Genomic DNA, 18,474 nt, shown 5'->3' on the forward strand with positions numbered 1-18,474 from the left:
ATCCTGAACGTTCCAGAACGTCATCTCCCAGATGACCACAGCCCCTACCAGCATCAGGAAAGCAGAACTCTCCAGCTAAGTCCAGGCAGCCCACAGAACTACGAGAAACAATAAATGAGTTGTTTTAAGCTACGAGGCTCAGGGATAGTTTATTACACAGCTGGATAACGCGAACACCCTGTAAGTATTCTAGACACCTAAAGAAGCTAGAGTACCTTATGGTTCACTGTCACACCATGGTACATTACACTATGGTTGCAGTTCCCCTCTCTTCCTTATGTCTGTGCCTTTTGCCATGTGACTTTGTGGTTCTCTCACTAAAGATTGCAAACTGGCTTTCCCAGCCCTTGTTTTGGAGCTCTCCACGGGAATTGCTTCAGGCAACAGGATGCAGCAGCAGGACAGTGTGCTAGTTCCTAACAAAAGCCTCAAATGGCATGAATAGCTTCCGCCTGCAACCTGCCACCACCATGGGAGCAGGCCATGCCACCATGCTGGAGGATGAGAGGCATGTGGAACAAAGCCGACACATCCAGTCTCCCCAGCCAAGACTATCATCTGATAGACAACCAAACCCCAGGCCTGGGAGGGAAACTTCAAGACAGAAACTGACCAGCCAAGGTCAACCCGAATGGCCAACCCACAGGCTCAGGAGCTAAATAAATGCTTCTTGTTTTAAACCACTGAGATTTGGGGTGGTTGTAACACAGCCTTTTTATAACAGTAAATTACTAATACACACAATTTGCCTTGAATAACTAGGTTACCAAGCTCCCCCTTAAAACTTTTCCAGCTAGAGAGTTAAACAGAGACTCAAAGAGTAGCTTCAAAGGAAACAAAGTTGGTCCCAACACAATCATCCCATTTCCATCCAGCTAAGAGACGTGACCTCAGGCAACGGTCCTCCCCTCAAAGTAAGTTTGGAAACGGAAGAGTTACCAAGACCCTGTTACCAGAAGGATCTGTGAGATTCTCAGAGCCCTTCCTGGAGCAGCTGAATCCCCACTTCACAGGAGGGGACACTGTCAGCCTTCTGGGGATTCCAAGTATGATGAAATGGAATCAACATTCTGGATGTCCAAGACCACAGAAATGTCACAGCTGTGACAGCAGCCATTCCATCTGTGACCAACCAAGAGATAAATTTAATAAATAATTGTTTGTGTCTCCATCTTTGATGGGGAAGCTTCGGGTACTTTCAATGCATCAAAGATGAAACAGCAAGGAAGGGAATATATAGATTCCAGATGCAACACTGCCCCACCCCTCAAGGGGAAATGGGAAAATAATTATACAGATATTAAGAGGTGCCATATGCGGGTCATGGACAACACCCAGAGAAGGGAGAGAGCTGATACATAGGAGAGCCAAGGAGGTGCCACCAAGGAGCCTTGAAGAACAAGAGGCTTGTGGGCTGGTAGGAAGGCAGGGAATAGAAACCCCCCAAGCCCCCCCACCTTAGGGAACCAAGGTATGTGACCCTAACCCACAACAACCAGCAGGACCACCACGATCAGAGGAATTTCTTACACATTCACACGAATGGTGCCCCTCCCTTGCAAACCAGATTAGCTAAAAAGCAAAGCACCTCAAGACCAAGAGGATGAAAGTTCTACCACTTAGCATGCCCCCTCCCCCCACAAATATCCTGGACTGTTTCTGCAGCCATTCAGGTGCCTATTCTTTTCTCCCCTTTGGGAGGAATGTTTTGGATTTTTTTAAGAGCACTTTTAATTTACGTTTGTGTTTCTAATGATCATTTTTCAAATATTTAGTTGTTGATGAATGACATTGGGTTTTATATCACTGTGAGAACACTTCCATTTCCTAGTTTACCTGGCTTTGAACCCTTGCAGAACTTGAATCCATGTTGTCTAAAAGCCCTTTCTTTAATATGTGTTTCTTGTGATCAATTCGTTCGGTACTGTGTATGTTTATGACTTTGTGTTTCAGGATCCTACATTATTTCATCATTGGGTATCTTAAGAAATAAAATGCACTGACATTCAGTAGAATTCTATTTGTCTCCCTTTTTCATCCTTCTTTAAAAAATACCAGTGTCTTACTAAACAGTAACAAATATTTGACTTGAGTTACTTGAGCTATAATCACATCAAGTATGGACAGACACACAGTGCCAAAAGGAAAATAAGCACTTCGTAATTAGGGAGGCAATGCTGCAAAATGGTTAAGAGAAGACAGGAATATTTGCAGGGTTGGGTCAAGAATTAGAAATGGAGGGGTCCTCCCCCTCCTTCTCTACCAAACCCCAGTTCTGTCCCTATGCCAGGGGTCCCCCACATAGCCATGCGGACCCAGCTGCCCTGTGGGCCACGCTTCCTGCCTAGGGAAATATACGGAATCTTCCAAACAAGATGGACTCCAGGAAAGAGGCCTGTGCAGGCCCCAAAGATGCTCAGGCCAGTCTGGGCTGGAGCTGCAGGTTCTCAGGCACCTCAGGTGTGCTGTGGAATGGGGGATGGGTCCTGGAGGGCATGGGGGCAGGGCTCTCTGGTGGGGCAGTGCTGGATCTGAGTTGGCGGTGCAGGGTCTGGTTTTCCTCCTCAGAAACCTAGAAAAGGCTACTTCACCCTTGAGGAACTATAGTTACACCATCTGTAGAATGGGGATAATACAACTGTGGTATTAAAAAAAAAAAAAAAAAAGATATTTGTTCTCTGTCCCCAATTCCTGGCACAGAGCTCTTAAAACCACTGGATTTTCCTAAGGGAGAAGAGCAATAGAAGCATCTCTTGTTCTAATGAAGTGACCCCTGGAGGACCCCCAGATAGCTTCACGGTAGTCTCAGACCACGGTTTGATGAGAAGCCTGGGGCTTTCGTCCCCACCCCCATCCTCTGGGGAGAGGAGAAGGGCTGGAGAATGAGTTAATAATCGATATTCCCATGTGATGAAACCTTTTTAAAAATTCCTGTATGACAAGAGTCAGAGCTTCCAAGTTGGTGAACACATCCATGTGCCTAGAGGGGGCACATCCCAACTCCATGGGGACAGAAGCGCCTGCTCTCAGGACCCCTCTAGAACTCACCTATGAACCTCTCCATCCATCTGTTTACCTGTATCCTTTATAATAAACCGAAGTAGTGAGTACAGCATTTTCCTGAGTTCTGTGTCCTTCCAGCAAATTCCTGAGTCATGGAGGGAGATGTGCGAATCCCCGACTCTACAGCCAAGTTGGACAGAAGTGTAAGTAATCTGGCGAGGGACTGGATGGGGGAGGTCAGTCTTGTGGGTCTGAGCCCTTAACCTGTGGGGCCTGATGCTAACTCCTGGTAGCGTCAGAATTGAATTACATCGTAGGCTACCCAGCTGGGGTTGGAGAGTTGGAAAACTGGTTGATGGTGTTGTAAAAGACACCACATATCTGATGTCAGGAGGGAGAAAAACTCCTCGGGTATCTACCTCCAAACTGATGGTCAGCGATTCATGCACGTGTGAATGCAAGGTTTGGCCAGTGTCTGTTCCAACTGGTTAGTACCTGAGTGAGACCTCTGTCTGGCTCTCTCCCTGGCCGACTCTGTTAGGCTTTTGTGAAGATTACATTAAATTATGCCTAAGAAACCTCTTGCAGTGCTGGGCATACAGTAAGCACTTAATAAGTGGTAGTCATTATGATTAAGAAAGCAAAAACTCGATACGGTATAAAATGTTGCAACTTTTGAGAAAAATAATTCTCAATAAATAAATTCATAAGGGACGTTTGTCAATTAACTACAAACATCCTTCATTTAAAAACTGGATGTTTAATTTTAAGCTAAGTAGTTTTCAGTAGTAAAAACGTTTCAGGCAAAATGGCTCTAAGCAAACCCATGATAATGAACCCATTCATCGAATGAGCTGGTCACCAGGCACACTTGCTCTTGATGAGTAGGGACCGAGGCCATGCCAGTCTTTTACCAGCAAAGCCAAGCCTACCGTAAGACCTGCACAGGCCTGACTCCTGCCAAGAGCACGGGCACCCTTCCCCCTAAAGGGAATGGCAGGAGGGGAAGCAGTGAGACACCCAACCAGGGCGCACGACTGAAGGAAGGACTGCTTCTCAGACCTACCCTAGTCTAAGCCCTGGTACCTACAAATCAGAAGTAAGCAAGAGAGGCCAGCGGGAGGCAGAAGTGTCAACCCAATGCACCTTCACGTTCATCTACAAAGACGAATTAGTGCTGCTTCAATAGGATATGGCTTATCTTTCCAAATAACTACAAATACCTGTTGCAAAAGGTTGAACTGAAGGGTTGGGGGTCCTCAGCCCCAGTAGCTCAGAAAGCATCCTTACAGGGCATGGGGTCTTTTTTTTTTTTTTTTGAAGGTTTTATTTATTTATTTGAGAGAGAGAGAATGAGAGACAGAGAGCATGAGAGGGAAGAGGGTCAGAGGGAGAAGCAGACCCCCGCTGAGCAGGGAGCCCGATGTGGGACTCGATCCTGGAACTCCAGGATCATGACCTGAGCTGAAGGCAGTCGCTTAACCAACTGAGCCACCCAGGTGCCCAAGGGCATGGGGTCTTTACAGAAATTATCAAGTTTTAGTGAGGTCACAGGGTGGGCCCTAAGCCAATAGGACCGGTGTCCTTACTCACATAGAGGGCAGATGATATGAAGACATGGGAAGAAGATGATCACAAGCCAAGGAGAGAGGCCTGGGACAGCCTCTCTCACGGCCTCAGAAGGAACCAACTCTGCCCGCACCTTGACCTCAGACATCCAGCCTCCAGAACTGTGAATCTATTTGTGTCGTCTGAGCCTCCAGTCTGCAGGACTCTGTTACAGCTGCCCTGGAAAACTAATACACCTTTATTGAGTGATTTGCTCAATATTTCAACTGACAAAGATTAGTGGCCCTGATTTGGGGGGCGGGATGGGGGAAGGATGTGCCTCAGGAAGCACATCCGATTTATTTGCACTCTTTCTTACCAGACACTAACTCTGTTCAAGGAATGTCCCAGTATTATTGTCTCATCTACTAATCGTTCCTGGCTTCATTTTGGCGAAGGAGAGCCTTTTTTAGGTTCTGTGGCCTTAATGAGTATGATATAGGCCCACCATAACTAATTTCCAACCCCTGAAATGCTTTTCTCAGAAAAGCCTGACAGTTCCCAACAGTTAAGGGGCATATTTTGTAGATAAAGGACTGAAATCCTCCACCTTTTTTTTTTTTTTTTGCAAAATTAATGAATGCAGAGATGCATCCCCCTGTGTGTGCCTCTTGAGATGAGGCTTCCCCTGAATTCAGGTGAAATAACTATAAAATAACCACAAACCAAACTTAGTAATATGACAGGAAAATGTAAGTATCATAAAGTTAAAATATCTGTAGATTCTGCCCTTGTCCTCCGGTCCTTCTGGAAGGAACAGACAAGAGCAGGAGGCAGCAGAGAAAGGAGGGGTGACAAGGTCAATACTTGTAAAGCAGTGACATAACCAACACGCCCCCGTGTCGGTGTCGGGGGATGGCAGGTGGGGCCGGGCACGGGGCATCTTCCTTAAGGGAGACAATCAGGGGAACCAACACAATCCCTCAACACATACCACATGCTCCAAGGAAAGGTCTTTGGTTTTGGCTTTGGTTTTGTTTTTTTCACCATGGTAAGTGTCCTCTTCAATCCTCATCACCTATTTCACCCATTCCCCACCCACCTCCCACCAAGGAAAGGTCTTGGGAGGTTTGGGAACACAAATAATCAAATACCCAAGATGCCAAATATTCATAGATATATCTGTATTTTTTTTTTTAATTCTTCACTAGGAGAGGTAGGGTTCTCTGGGATTTTGTTTTACCTTTAATTGCCCTAGGCCCCACCATCTTTTTTCTCTGCGAGTCATTGGTCTTGCTTTTGGTCAACACTACTTTTCTTGGGTCTTCAAAGATCTTGGAACAACCTGAAAAAGAATTTAAATATATTAAACCTTGGGGTTTTTTTCCCCAAAAAATTAACACCAAGGATCAACAGTATGTTTAGTGACACAGCCTATTTCTTAAACGTTATTTAAAAATATCTTAAAAGGATAATAAACGTAAACTCCTCCCCTTAAAAAGGGGGGGGGGTGGGCATGGGGGTGGCAACATTCCTCCAGGGAAGCTCAGTGTTATGAAGCAAAAATGAGGAGTGAAACACAGGCCAAGCCTGAGCTGGCAATACTGAAGCCCACATACACTTTTGCAAAGAAAATATTTTGAAAATGTTTTCCTTCCCTTACAGACCCCAGCCTTAGTAATGATGGCTTCCCCAGATCATTCTTTCAGCACTTTTGTCTGCTCAAAACAACGAGTAACAGGGCTTATTAAACACTCCGAGAACTGTAATTAAACAGTCATTTTCATTCCAGGAAAGAAACAACCCTTTTAATTTGTAGATGCTGAGAAGGATCCGATCCATATTTTTAACATTAGAACATGACTAAACTGAAATGAAAGAGAGAGAGAAGTCTTCCTTAGAATATGCCTGTCGCCACAGCTCTAAAATCCGATCTCTTTTTTTTGGAGATACAGGAATTTCTGTGCTAATACAACTTTCCAAGTAAAATAGCCAATCCCAAAATATTATATTTAACAGAATCCTCACAACATGACAAATTGCAAATGGCAACTGTTTCAGTTGAAAATATTTTCAAACTAGAAAATGTCTTAAGTATTGCATCAAAATCAATATTTGCCCCGGGCAATAGTATTTCTAAATGTTTCCGCAGCCCTGCTGACCCTCCCACTCCGCTCAGGGCGCCTGCCAAGTCCATCTCACGTCTTTGGGCCTGTGCTTTGGGACAGTTTATCCAGTTGCCCAACATACCCACAAAGTGTTCGCTATGATATGGAAAATATAAACTTTTGGGAAAATGGTAGGATCCAAAAGGACATATATAATACGATGCCAATATTGTAAAAAGAAAAAAATGCTAGATGGCCTAAAGACAAAAGGGAAGGTAGAAAGAGAAGAGGCCAGCTCTCAGGAAGGGCGTGAAATCGCTAACAGGAGCGGGCTTTGAGTTTCCAATGTGAATTCTGAGGGAGTTTTATTTTTCTCTATTATTTTCTTCTGGGTATTTTCTTGATTTTCAGAATGAAGAAAATTCATCTTGATAATCAGAAGAAAACTCAGCAATGATCATTTTCTATCCCTGAACATATTTTCAAAGCATTTTCCAGAGAGCAATGTGTGACCTCTGCCCCCCAGCCTTATGGAGCCAGGTTGGCCTCCCCTTCTCAGAGACCGGATTGTCAGCAGGAAAGGGGAAGGTAACAGCGAATTAGATCATGCTTTGCCTGGCCACACAGTCCTTGAGTTCATAAAGGTGTTCCCAAATTCCCTTTTCTTGAAATCCAAAAGGCAATATTGATTATCACTTGGTTAAATGCTTTCCACAGGCAAGTGGTTAAAATCGTAGTTTCCAATTGCTGAAAAGGGAATAAGAGTTTTAAAAGCGTGGGTTAAGATTTACTATCCTATGTCATCCTAGAGCATACTTGAGTGCCAAAATCTCTACATGCCGAAAGAATAACCTGATTTATGATTGAATATTGCTGGACCTGATTTAAAGACAAGAGTAAAGCCCAGAGAAGATTCTATTAAATATGTGCAATGGGTATTTTTAAATTAGCATTATGGTGTTATTAATATTTCATTTATCCAGAGGGCACTTATCTGACAACATAAATTATCCACAACACAGCTGAGAAGCCACAAAGGATCCAAAAAAATGTCACAAGAGTCCGGGGAGAGCAGCTTTGCCAGGGAAAAGCACGCTACCAGCCGCATGAGGTAACTGCTGGCCCAATCAAAGCAAAATCAGAAAATTATGCAAACCAGACTTAAGAACTCAAAAAATACAGCCATTTGAGAACTCTGGCTTGAGAGCATACTGCTTAACCCTGCCCAAGAGCCCCTGGTCTTGCAGAAAAAGCAGAGATCAAAGAACCACGTGACCCACGTGAGAACCCCCTCCCCCACCCAAGCCTGCCACGGTCAAGGACCCCAGTCCACGCCACCCTCGGATTCAGTGAGGCTCCATGTTCTCCCCAGTCAGAGGAAGAAGACTGTTTGTGGTGGTTAGAAAGTGGCCACTGGCGATGGGTAAAGCCAAACTCAGCTGAGCACCTGAAGGGCAAGCTTCATTTGCCAAAGCAGCCCTGGTGCAGCCGAAAGACCCCTGGGCTGGGGGCTCCCGGCTGGTGCTGACCCAGCAGCCTCAGTTTGCTCATCTGCAAGCCATGGGTAAGAGACAGGTGGTGCGGGTAAGAGGGAGGCGGTGCAAGGCGGTGCTTAGGGCCGTGCCAGGTGGACGGACGAAGGCATTGTTGTTATGTTCCAGGTGGTGACCTCCCTGTTCCCCAAATGCACTGGACAAGGAGCTGCTTCCCACACACAGATTTTCCTGGCCACCTCATGGTCACAACAGCACGTGTTTCATAGAGGAGGTGGGCTCCTGGGATGATGCACAGCTCCACGTCCAGAAGAGCTGCCTCCATGACCAGAAATAGCCTGGATAATGGGCAGACAGCAGCCTTGCATGAGAAGAAATGGACAGACAGACGCCAGGGACAGAAGGGCTGCAAGTCATCACTGTGGTCCTGGTGAGCACGGCCATGGAGGAGACAGTTTGTTCATTCATAGCCCGCACACTTGGGGCCCTTCCTCCTTTACAGAAGGAACCCCAACTTCATTTGGGTGTACAGCCCCTATCCCAACATGCCCACTGCGAGGGTAAATCCTATCACTGCGCATCCGTTCCTCTTGCCACTGGTTGGCTGGCTTAGGGATGGGCGATTCAACACCAGGGAAATGAGCTAGAGGACTTCTGGGAAAATCTTGCGGTTGCTAGAGAAAGGCCATAGGATATTGTCCTCTCTGTGTGACGACTGGAGCTGGGCCAGCCATCTCAGGTCCACGAAGGGAGGGAGCCTGAGGAAGAAACTAATATGCTGTCGATGTCTAGGAGTAAATGAAGGAGATCTTCTGGGTTTCTACTTATGGTGGAGAAGAGCGCAATTACCCAACCCTGGAGGCAGAGAACTATAGTACCTATGAACAAAAGAGTCACTTTCGGCTCATTTACCATCTCTATCCAACTCAAACAGACATGCTGAATATGCTCCACAGTTCTAACTTTAAAATAAAATGATCCAGGGTGGCTGGGTGGCTCAACTGGTGAGGCACCTGCCTTCAGCTCAGGTCATGATCTCAGGGTCCTGGGATTAAGTCTTGCGTTGGGCTCCCTGCTCAGCAGGAAGTCTGCTTTTCCCTCTCCCTCTGTGCTCTCTCTCTCAAATAAATAAATAAAATCTTTAAAAACAAAGCAAAAAAATATTAAAAATAATAATAATAAATAAAATAAAATGATCGCTGGAAATTAGCACAGCCCATAAATCTCTCTATGTAAACAATATATCTAAGACTTAGAGAACAAGTAAAAATTATCAAGGTGAGTGACCTATTGCCATCGTACATGTATTGAGAATCTAGCCCTGGAGATGGGGTAGAACATGCCCTCAATAAACACAGGGTTTGACGGAGGGACAACACTTTTAGTTAAATGACTGATGGGATGCAGAATAAGGGGAGAGTCCTCAGAGAGGGACAAAAGAGGAGGCAACTCTATCTAGCACCATGGAATAGCAATGCCTCTCTGGGGGTGTTAGTATGGGATGGGCACTTAGCATCCAATAGGTAGGAATGGGGCAAAGAGCATGCAAAGTGGAGGAGACAGGTGAGCAAAGGTATGAAGGTGAGTGAGTGTACTTAGGAGACATGTGCTGTAAGGAGAGTGTCTTTAATCTCTATGTCCACTTAGGGTACAGAGTGTGAGCTCAGAAATGTTGAGTAACTTGTCTCTATAACTTAGAAGATCCATTGGTATCAATGATAAATATCAAGTGCCCACCGCCTTGTTTGACCCCCTGCTTATGATTGAGGGGAGCCCCTGACCTATTTAGAACACTGAAGGAGAAAATAAAACAGCCAAGAACACAAGGAGGAACAGTAAGAGAATTAGAAATCTAGAAACGATCCACAGCATGGAATCCAAAGAAGGACGTCCAGTAAGACAGAAATAGTTCATAGCATCTGATCTGCAGAGGGATGAAGAAGCATGAGATGTTCATTCAACCAACCACACGTATTGGGAACAGGCACTGGATCTGGCAAGTCAGAACCTCTTGGGGGCCTCTAACAGTGCTTCAGCAGAATGGTCAAGCAAATCAGTCTCCAAACGGATGGGTTGAGAGGATATGTGAAAGTCAGTGCAGGCTATTGTTTTTTTTGTTTTGTTTTGGGTTTTGTTTTTTTTGAGAGAGAGAGCGAGAGAAAGAGAGAGAGAGAGAGAGCATGAGCAGAACAGAAAGAATCCCAAGCTGACTCCACACTGAGTGAAGAGCCCGATTTGGGGCTCAATCCCAAGACCCAGAGATCACGACCTGAGCCGAAATCAAGAGTCATACACTCAACTGACTGAGCCACCCAGGTGCCCCCAATGCAAGCTATTCTTAAGAGAAGTCGAGCAGCCAAGAGAGAGGAACGGGGAGAAGTTCGAGGACAAAGCACGGGTACATTCACCCACCTAACACTTGTGTACCTACTGTGTTTCAGAAAGTGCTAGCAGTGAGGGATGCAACAGGGCACAAGTCTTGCCCTCAAGAAGTCTACGATCCACTTTGCTTGCTGTTCTTGTCTATTGATGATGAGCAAAGAAGGTATGTTTATGAGTAGGATCGAGGGACCCGGTGGAGTAGAAGACATAGAGATTCTAGACACAGAGGGACCAGGGACGGTCCACGCTGGGAGAGACAGAGGAGAGGCCAGACAGAGCAGCACGTCGGTGGGGCCAGCTACTTTCGCAAAACAAGTGGTGTGTTGTTAGCTGGGTAACCACCTGCTCTCCCAGGGAAACTGGTATGAAGCGTGTGGCAATTTCTGTGGGGTAACTGTTGGCCACCACGACCCCCTTCAAGGAACCAACAGCCGCCGCTACCCGCAGAGCTGGACAGAGATGCGCACGATCGCTCTAGCAAGCCCGCAGAGGCCAGCCCTTGCACACCTGTGTTCCAGAAGCCAGGAGACAAAGGAGCCTGAGGCTACTTTGAAGGAAGGGGGGAGAAGGCAGAGGCAGTCTGTGGAGAGCAGCCCAGACAGCCGCTCTCCCAGGGGCTGAGTCCCTGCGAGAGTCGCTCCTGGGAGGGGCAAACACTAGGGAGAGGGAGTTCAAAACCCAGAAACAATGAGAGGTCCGGGGGCTTCTAAGTTGCTTCCATATCAGGACTCTGCTTCCCGAAGCTGGTGAGGAGCCCAACACGTATGCTGTGTATTGCTGGCTTCCTCCAGGCTGACACGGTGAGTGCACGTGCAGGTGTAGGTTTCCACTGGTGAATCACCGTACTGTTTTCTGCTTGGACTTAGAACTCGGGGAGGCTGTTCTTGGAATCTTAGAGAATCCCCTGAAGGGTCTCCTTTTGCTCTCCATCATAAAGAAACGTTGCCAAAATAAACAAGAGCAGTTTTGCTGGGGAAAAAATGGCAAGGGTCTCCATGTCTGAGCCACGGAATGGCTACAACGGTATGCTTCTTATTGGTTTGCTTGGGTCTGGCTTGGCTGTTGCTTGGTTTCATTTCATTTTGTGCGTTAGGGTCAATCTTTTGCCATTGGCGACCCTAAATCGACCTCCGGCCACAGTGCTTCTTCCTCATTCTTTCTTCGTGGGGAGAAGAGAATGAAAAGAAACATCAGTGCACCCATACACATGGACTCTTGCGAAGCCCATGCCGCTTTCGAAGGAAGGACCCTTCTCCCGTTCTCAGCCTTGCCCTTCGCACGTGAAAGCACCAAGCTGACCTCAGAGTGGAAGGTGCAGCTGCCAGTTTCCACCAAAACCAAACACACAGCAGCAAAACAGCTCCATGGCCTCTCAGTCTGGGGACCAGGATCTGCCTTCAGGTCCCAGTAAAAATGAGACATTTGAAGGAAAACAGGCTGCATTTGAAAGGCGGGTGACATCAAGAAAGAGAAAACAGCTATAAATACCACTTCTCTCCCCTTTTACACTGAGCCTTCTGTTAAAGGAAACACATTTACTAGAGGTTTTTTTTTCCCTAAGTTCAACTGGAAAAACATAAATATTTAATCATTTCATAACAGCAGACAACTGACAAGCAGGCCACAGGTTAAAGGAACATTATGTATTTCTAAGAAAGTTCATCTAACAGAATGTATCTTTGGGAACAGAATCCCAAAGTCTGTTTTAGAAACAAATTCTGACCTTCATAATGAATTTTGTCTTGATATAATGCCAAGATCAAAACTTTTTTTTATTTTATTATGTTACGTTAATCACCATACATTACATCATTAGTTTTTGATGTAGTGTTCCATGATTCATTGTTTGCATATAACACCCAGTGCTCCATTCAACATGTGCCCTCTTTAATACCCATCACCAGGCTAACCCATCCCCCACCTCCCTCCCCTCTAGAACCCTCAGTTTGTTTCTCAGAGTCCATCGTCTCTCCTGGTGCGTCTCCCCCTCTGATTCCGCCCCCTTCATTTTTCCCTTCCTACTATCTTCTTTTTTTTTTTAACATATAATGTATTATTTGTTTCAGAGGTACAGGTCTGTGGCTCAACAGTCTTGCACACTTCACAGCACTCACCATAGCACATACCCTCCCCAATGTCTATCACCCAGCCACCCCATCCCTCCCACCCCCCACCACTCCAGCAACCCTCAGTTTGTTTCCTGAGATTAAGAATTCCTCATAGATATAATCACAAGATCAAATCTTAAAGATGGCAAATGCATTGATACCATCTTTGCAAACAATGAGATCCATTTCATATTTTTAAATTAACAGCATGGGACAGAAAAATCAAAAACACCGTTCAATAATACATAATCGTTTTTGAGGGTGTATATGAAAATCACTAATAGCCAGTTAAATTCATTGATGTTGTATTAACATGTCAACGCTATAAACAAAAAAATGCAAAATTCCTGAGTGGCAAGACAATCCACAATAGAACCAAAATGACAACAATGTAGATTAATAGAGTCAGGGACCCAAAGAATATTCCAGATCATCATTATTAGGTGAAGCCCACCTGTCGGCATCACCCTGATGCAGGAGGCAGATGTTTTTATTTTGAATAGAGTAGGAAGAGGCAGATCAGAAGAGGGTAGAAGCTTTCCTAAGAAAAATCAACCAGCATAAAGGCAGAAAGAAAAAAGAAGAGAAAGATACTGAAACTAACAATGTAGAGAATTCTCTACATTATCTGCCATTATTGCTCTATTATAAAAAAAATAAATAAAAAGGCCAAATACTTAGAGAACACCAACAGGAAAAGTTTACCCTGTACCCTTTAAGGGTGAGGAATTTCAAAGAGCCTTGAACTCACCGTGGAAGTATTTCTCTGCCCACTGGCTTTGCTCAAACGCTTTGGCACGCTGGTGATGGCTATTTCACCAGCAGGAGCTCTGACCCCAGCTTTTCCATCTCCACTCCAACTTCTGATGAGTTTAAGAGCATTGCATAAAGATCACCTTATTTGTACTGGACACAATTTGGAAGTAAAAATTTTTCAATCCTCCTATGTATTTTAAATAGAAGTCATGAGCCTCGCCACGAATGCCCTTCAGGGGCGCGGGGTTTAGAACCTACTCCCCGCTTTACAGCAATGCATGCCATCCATATCGGCTTTTCCATGTGCTCCACCATTAATGAGTCGTTCAGTAGGAGTTAACAGATCACCCCATGCAAAAGCCACGTCCTGGGGTTTTGGAGGATGAAAACGTTCCACGGAGTGTGTCTCACTCCCAGAGAGTCTACATGCCTTGTAAAACAGTAAGCTTGTTGACTAAGGTTTTATGATTCAGACTAAGGGACAGTAAGAAGCCCTGGGATAGCTCGGGGGAGATGAAAACAGACCTTCAGCTTGGGGCAGCAGGATCCAAATGCAATCCTAAGGTGAGACAGACTTCTTACAGACATGAGAGAGGAGTATAATCCAGGTAGAAAGAATTAACACAGTCCTCGCGTATAAAGGGCACACAAGGGCACCTGGGTGGCTCAGCTGCTTCAACGTCTGCCTTCGGCTCAGGTCATGATCCCGGGATTCTGGGATCAAACCTGCATTGGGCCCTCTGCTTGGCAGGGAGTCTGCCTCTCCCTCTCCCTCTGCCCCTCCCCCCAGTCGTGATTTCTCTCTCTCTCTCTCTCTCTCTCAAATAAATACATAAAAATCAAAAAAAAGGGGGGGGACGCACAGTGCAGCCATGTTTTCTGTGAGGATTAAGTGAGCAACATGGGAACGGCCTTCTGTCAACAGCATAACCGTGTCTTTATCATCTTTGCCTCCTCCTGAGGCATGGACGAGAGCCTTGCAAAGCAGGACCATGGCCTCAACCGGGGGTGTGGAGAGAATCAGGTGTCTCTCAGGCACATGTTCCAGAAAAGTGGAGAAGCAAGAGGGCCCAAGGCAGGGGGAGATGGTGGGCACATCGGCTGGATGGTTAGGACTCTGTGGGTCACAGATGCTGGACACAGACCCCTGGGGGAGCCCAGAAGTACCAGCTATCAAGCCTGACCCTTATTCTGAAAATACCAGCTGGAGATTTCCGAGCATCTGTGGCATGGAGTTTCCAAGGAGGCTTCTGGGAGGATTCACGAGGCTGTGACTGCAGGGAGGGAGAGGCCAGAACCAAGCAGCCCCGCCAGGGAGTGAGGCTGGGGCAGCCAAGGGACACCGGACGCAGGAATGCCAGAACCTGGCGACCGACCGGGCCCAGAAAGAGGGGGAAAAGTGGGGAGAGAGGGGAGACGGGGGTCATGACACAGATGGGGAGCTCTGTTTCAGCCCCAAGAATGGGAAATGTCGTCCTCAGGCGTCTGACCCACAAAGTTGGTAAGGTGAGTGCGGGTTCCGCAGCTCTGTCTTGTCAGGGGCTAGGACTCCGGCCTGTGCGAGGTCCCCTCAGAACAGAAACGTGGCGGAGGCCTCTTCCAGGGTTGGCTGCACTAAGCAGAAGCCAGGGACCAAGCTTCCAGGCCTGGGGTAAGACCCTCTCTGCCCCGCCCCCACACCTGTCTGTTGAACCAACGCTCTGCCGCAGCATTCTTTTCTCACCCGAAATCTCTTTGAATTTTCAATTTGCAGCACTCACGAGGTAACAGCTACAGAGATCATTCAGCAATTGTATTTTCTCTTGCTGGGAAAGGAGCTAGTTACCAGAACTTTTCTTTGTTGGCCTAACCCTCTGGAATCTGCTGGGTTTTGCAATCCCAAGACCAGACCTTCAAGCCTGGCTCTCTCTAAAGGAAGGGGGCTGGTGGGGGGAGGCTTCTCCCTGCTCATCTCATAGTAGATAGAACATCTCAGTCTTTGTGTAAAAAAACAAAGACATCATGAGCCAGGGAACACCACAAGGCCACTGCCATCCCTCCGCGTGACCGTAACAGCCTGGTTCATCAGTCCAAACTCCAGGGCCTTCGGGGGCATTCCTTATCGGGCCCATTTAGTGAGAAAGCCTGGTTATTACTATCCTCAATTCTCTAGGTAAGGACACCGAGGCTTACAAAGACCCCAGAGCTGGTGAGTGGACAAGCAGAGACTCAGACTCAGGATTCACACCCAGCCTCTGTTACTGCATGAACCGTGCTGTCTCCTGAGTGGGGGGAGAGGCACACCCTGGTTCACCAGCAGAGAGCCAAGCTTCCCCGAAGCTTTCTGTGCACCATCTCCACCGTGGGGCCTTCTCTCAGGCCCCACAATCCTCTTCGATGGTCAAAACCAAGGAAATGTGGGACAGGCGTCCCTAGAAGGGCAAAGCAGCATTACCACTGGATTGATTACCCAACAGAACTAATTCTTCTGTCCCGAAGCCAAAAATCCACGTGTATGGGTAAACGCGGGGTAGGCTTTGCTTTAATGCCTCCTGGTTTCTCCCAAGAATGCCTTAATTTACTGGATACCTCTGAAATCCTAAGTTTCGGGAGTCACTCCTCTGGATTAGCTTCCGAAAATCTCACCCAGCCCAAACGGCCTTCCTGAAAGTTCAAGAACATGACTTCAGGCACCCTCCCGGCAGGTGCCCCCCCCCTGGTGTTTCAGACATGGCGTGGCCAAACCCAGAAGTCTCACTCCCACCCTCCACCCCATCATGTCAGCCTGCATCTGCCAGACACAGAAGGCAGCCTCCCAGAGCAAAAAGCCTCGAGAGCCTTCCATAGGAAATTTGAGCAGATGCCAATTCTCGGATTTGGGGAGGGGAGCTCGACTGCTCCACTTCCATCCACTCCTGCTTCCCGTCGATACCATCATGTGTGAGAAGACAAGCTGTGTGACCCTGGGCAAGTTATTTAACCTCTCTGTGCCTCCAACTGCACATCTATAAAACAGATACAACAGCAATATGCTACCTTCTAAGTCTGCTGTGAGGACTAAATAAGCTATTTAAAGAGTTTGGAGGGTTCTTGGAACAGAGCAAGTGCAGTTAATGTTAATTAGTCACTAAATGGTTTACGGAAAAGAACTTAATATAAGTTTGGGGGGATTACTTGTGAATTTTAAATAGTTTGTCCACTGGCATCATAGTTCTTGCTGTTAGAGGTCCTTTAAAGGTGAGCGTGAATTACAGTGCGGTTAATAAAAGGAGTAAAGGCAGGGCAGGAAATGACAGTCCGCTGCTGTGGCCTGACTTTACCAATTAACTGGTTTTGTGGGATGGGTTCCCAGGAAGTGGAACCTGAGCTGGAGATAAGCATGCAGGGCAATCAACAAGCTGTGCTCTTGGGTTCAACACACAGGGATGCGGGTGGAGGAAGCAGGACTGGGCAGGGGGGGAGGTCAAGTGTGATCAAGCCCTAGCAAAGGCCTCAGATGACCCCCCGGGGGCCCTCTGGAGCTGGGCTGACCCTTCAGGGCTGGGAGTCAAGGTCAAGGGACCAGGCCTCTAACTCCTCTGCTGCGCGATGAGCTCTCTGTGGGGCTCCGATGTCCAACACTAGTCCAGATGTTGCCGTGATGATATCTTTCTTAAGATTTTATTTATTAGAGAGAGCGCATGCATGAGAGAGAGAGAGCACGCAGGACAGGGGCAGGGCGAGAGGGAGAAGCAGACTTCCCGCTGAGCAGGGAGCCCGATGTGGGGCTCGATCCCAGGACTCTGGGACCATGACCTGAGCCGAAGGCAGATGTTTAACCGACTGAGCCACCCGGGTGCTGGCTGTGATGATATTTTTGTAGGTGGGGTTCTCATCTACAATTAATTGACTTCTAAGTAAAGCAGATTACTTCCCCTAATATCGGTGGGCCTCATCTAATCACTTGAAGGCCTTCAGAGAACAGACTGAGGTTTCTCAGGAAAGAATCTTACCCTCAGGCTGCAACATAAAAAATCCTGTCTGAGTGTCCAGTCTGCCATCCTGCCTGATAGATGTCAGACTCGAGATTGGAATATTTTCCCTTGCTAAGTACTCAGCATGCAGGCCCATCCTGCAGATTTCAGACCTGCCAGCCCTACAGTTGTGTGGGCCAATTCTTCAAAGTAAATTTCATTGAAATAGAGATACATAGATATAGATGACACAGATACTGATAGGTATCTGCCTACGTACATCCAAGTCTATCCTATTAGACCTGCTTCTCCCTGCGGAGCTGCTACTCCTATGACGAATTAGTCATGGGCTGCCCCGGGAAAGAGGCGTGGCCCTGGGCAGGGTGACATCATCAGCTGACACCAAAGGGGGGCTGACAGCAGAGGCATTTTCCAGCAACACTCAGCCTCGGAGAGAATAAGGTCCTCCATTCTCGAGGGGAACCTGAGCCAATGGGGCAAACTCTATGGGGACAGGGTACATTACTAGAACTGCAAGGTAAAATCCAGAATAATAAAATCACCTAATTGAGAGTTGGAAAGAATCTCGCCATCGTTCGCCAGTGTGACACGATGAATAAAAATGGACAGCACCCGATGCTCGCGATGTTGAGATACATCTCAGCAGACCAGGGTCATCGGGGGCCCCCCAGAGGAAGTTACAGTGACCTCTGGCATCAGGGGGACCCACGATCTTCATGCACAGCCAGGATGGGAGCCTGACACTCCCCTACGCGTAGAAGGGAGGGGAGCCGCCCTAAAATCTGGACTCAGGGCAGGAAGGGGGCTGGTTTGTAGGGTTTGCTGATGGCTATGTGGTGGAAATCCCCCTCCCCATTCCATCTACCAATAGGAAGGTTGGGAAGAGAAGGGCACACAGCTCTCACAGTTCCCCGTGCAAGCCCTGATGGGGACAGAACGGGGCCCGTGGAAGAGATCAGGGACCTGGCACTTCTCCAGGGAGAGTATTGTCAGGGGAGGGGGAGGGGGACTTGGATGGGGAAATGCATGAGCATGGACACAGGCTGAGCTCAAACCAATGAGGGAAGCTTCAGAAGAGCCATTCAAGGTTGCAAGCTGCCAGGGCACAGGGACTGATCCTTGA

General features: G+C 47.2%; 1 protein-coding gene across 6 annotated transcripts in view; it reads right to left on the reverse strand.

The window, feature by feature from the left end:
• Window positions 1–18,474, reverse strand: part of ERG (ETS transcription factor ERG) — a 252,399-nt gene that overhangs the window by 178,203 nt on the left and 55,722 nt on the right. For all 6 annotated transcript variants that reach the window (XM_027584632.2, XM_027584631.2, XM_027584639.2 and 3 more), the window contains exon 2: window positions 5,795–5,896. The gene's annotated coding sequence lies outside the window, so the exon portion shown is untranslated. The remainder of the gene's footprint in view (window positions 1–5,794; window positions 5,897–18,474) is intronic.

Source organism: Zalophus californianus, chromosome 1 (assembly GCF_009762305.2).
Source record: "Zalophus californianus isolate mZalCal1 chromosome 1, mZalCal1.pri.v2, whole genome shotgun sequence".
NCBI classification, from domain to species: Eukaryota; Metazoa; Chordata; class Mammalia; order Carnivora; family Otariidae; genus Zalophus; species Zalophus californianus.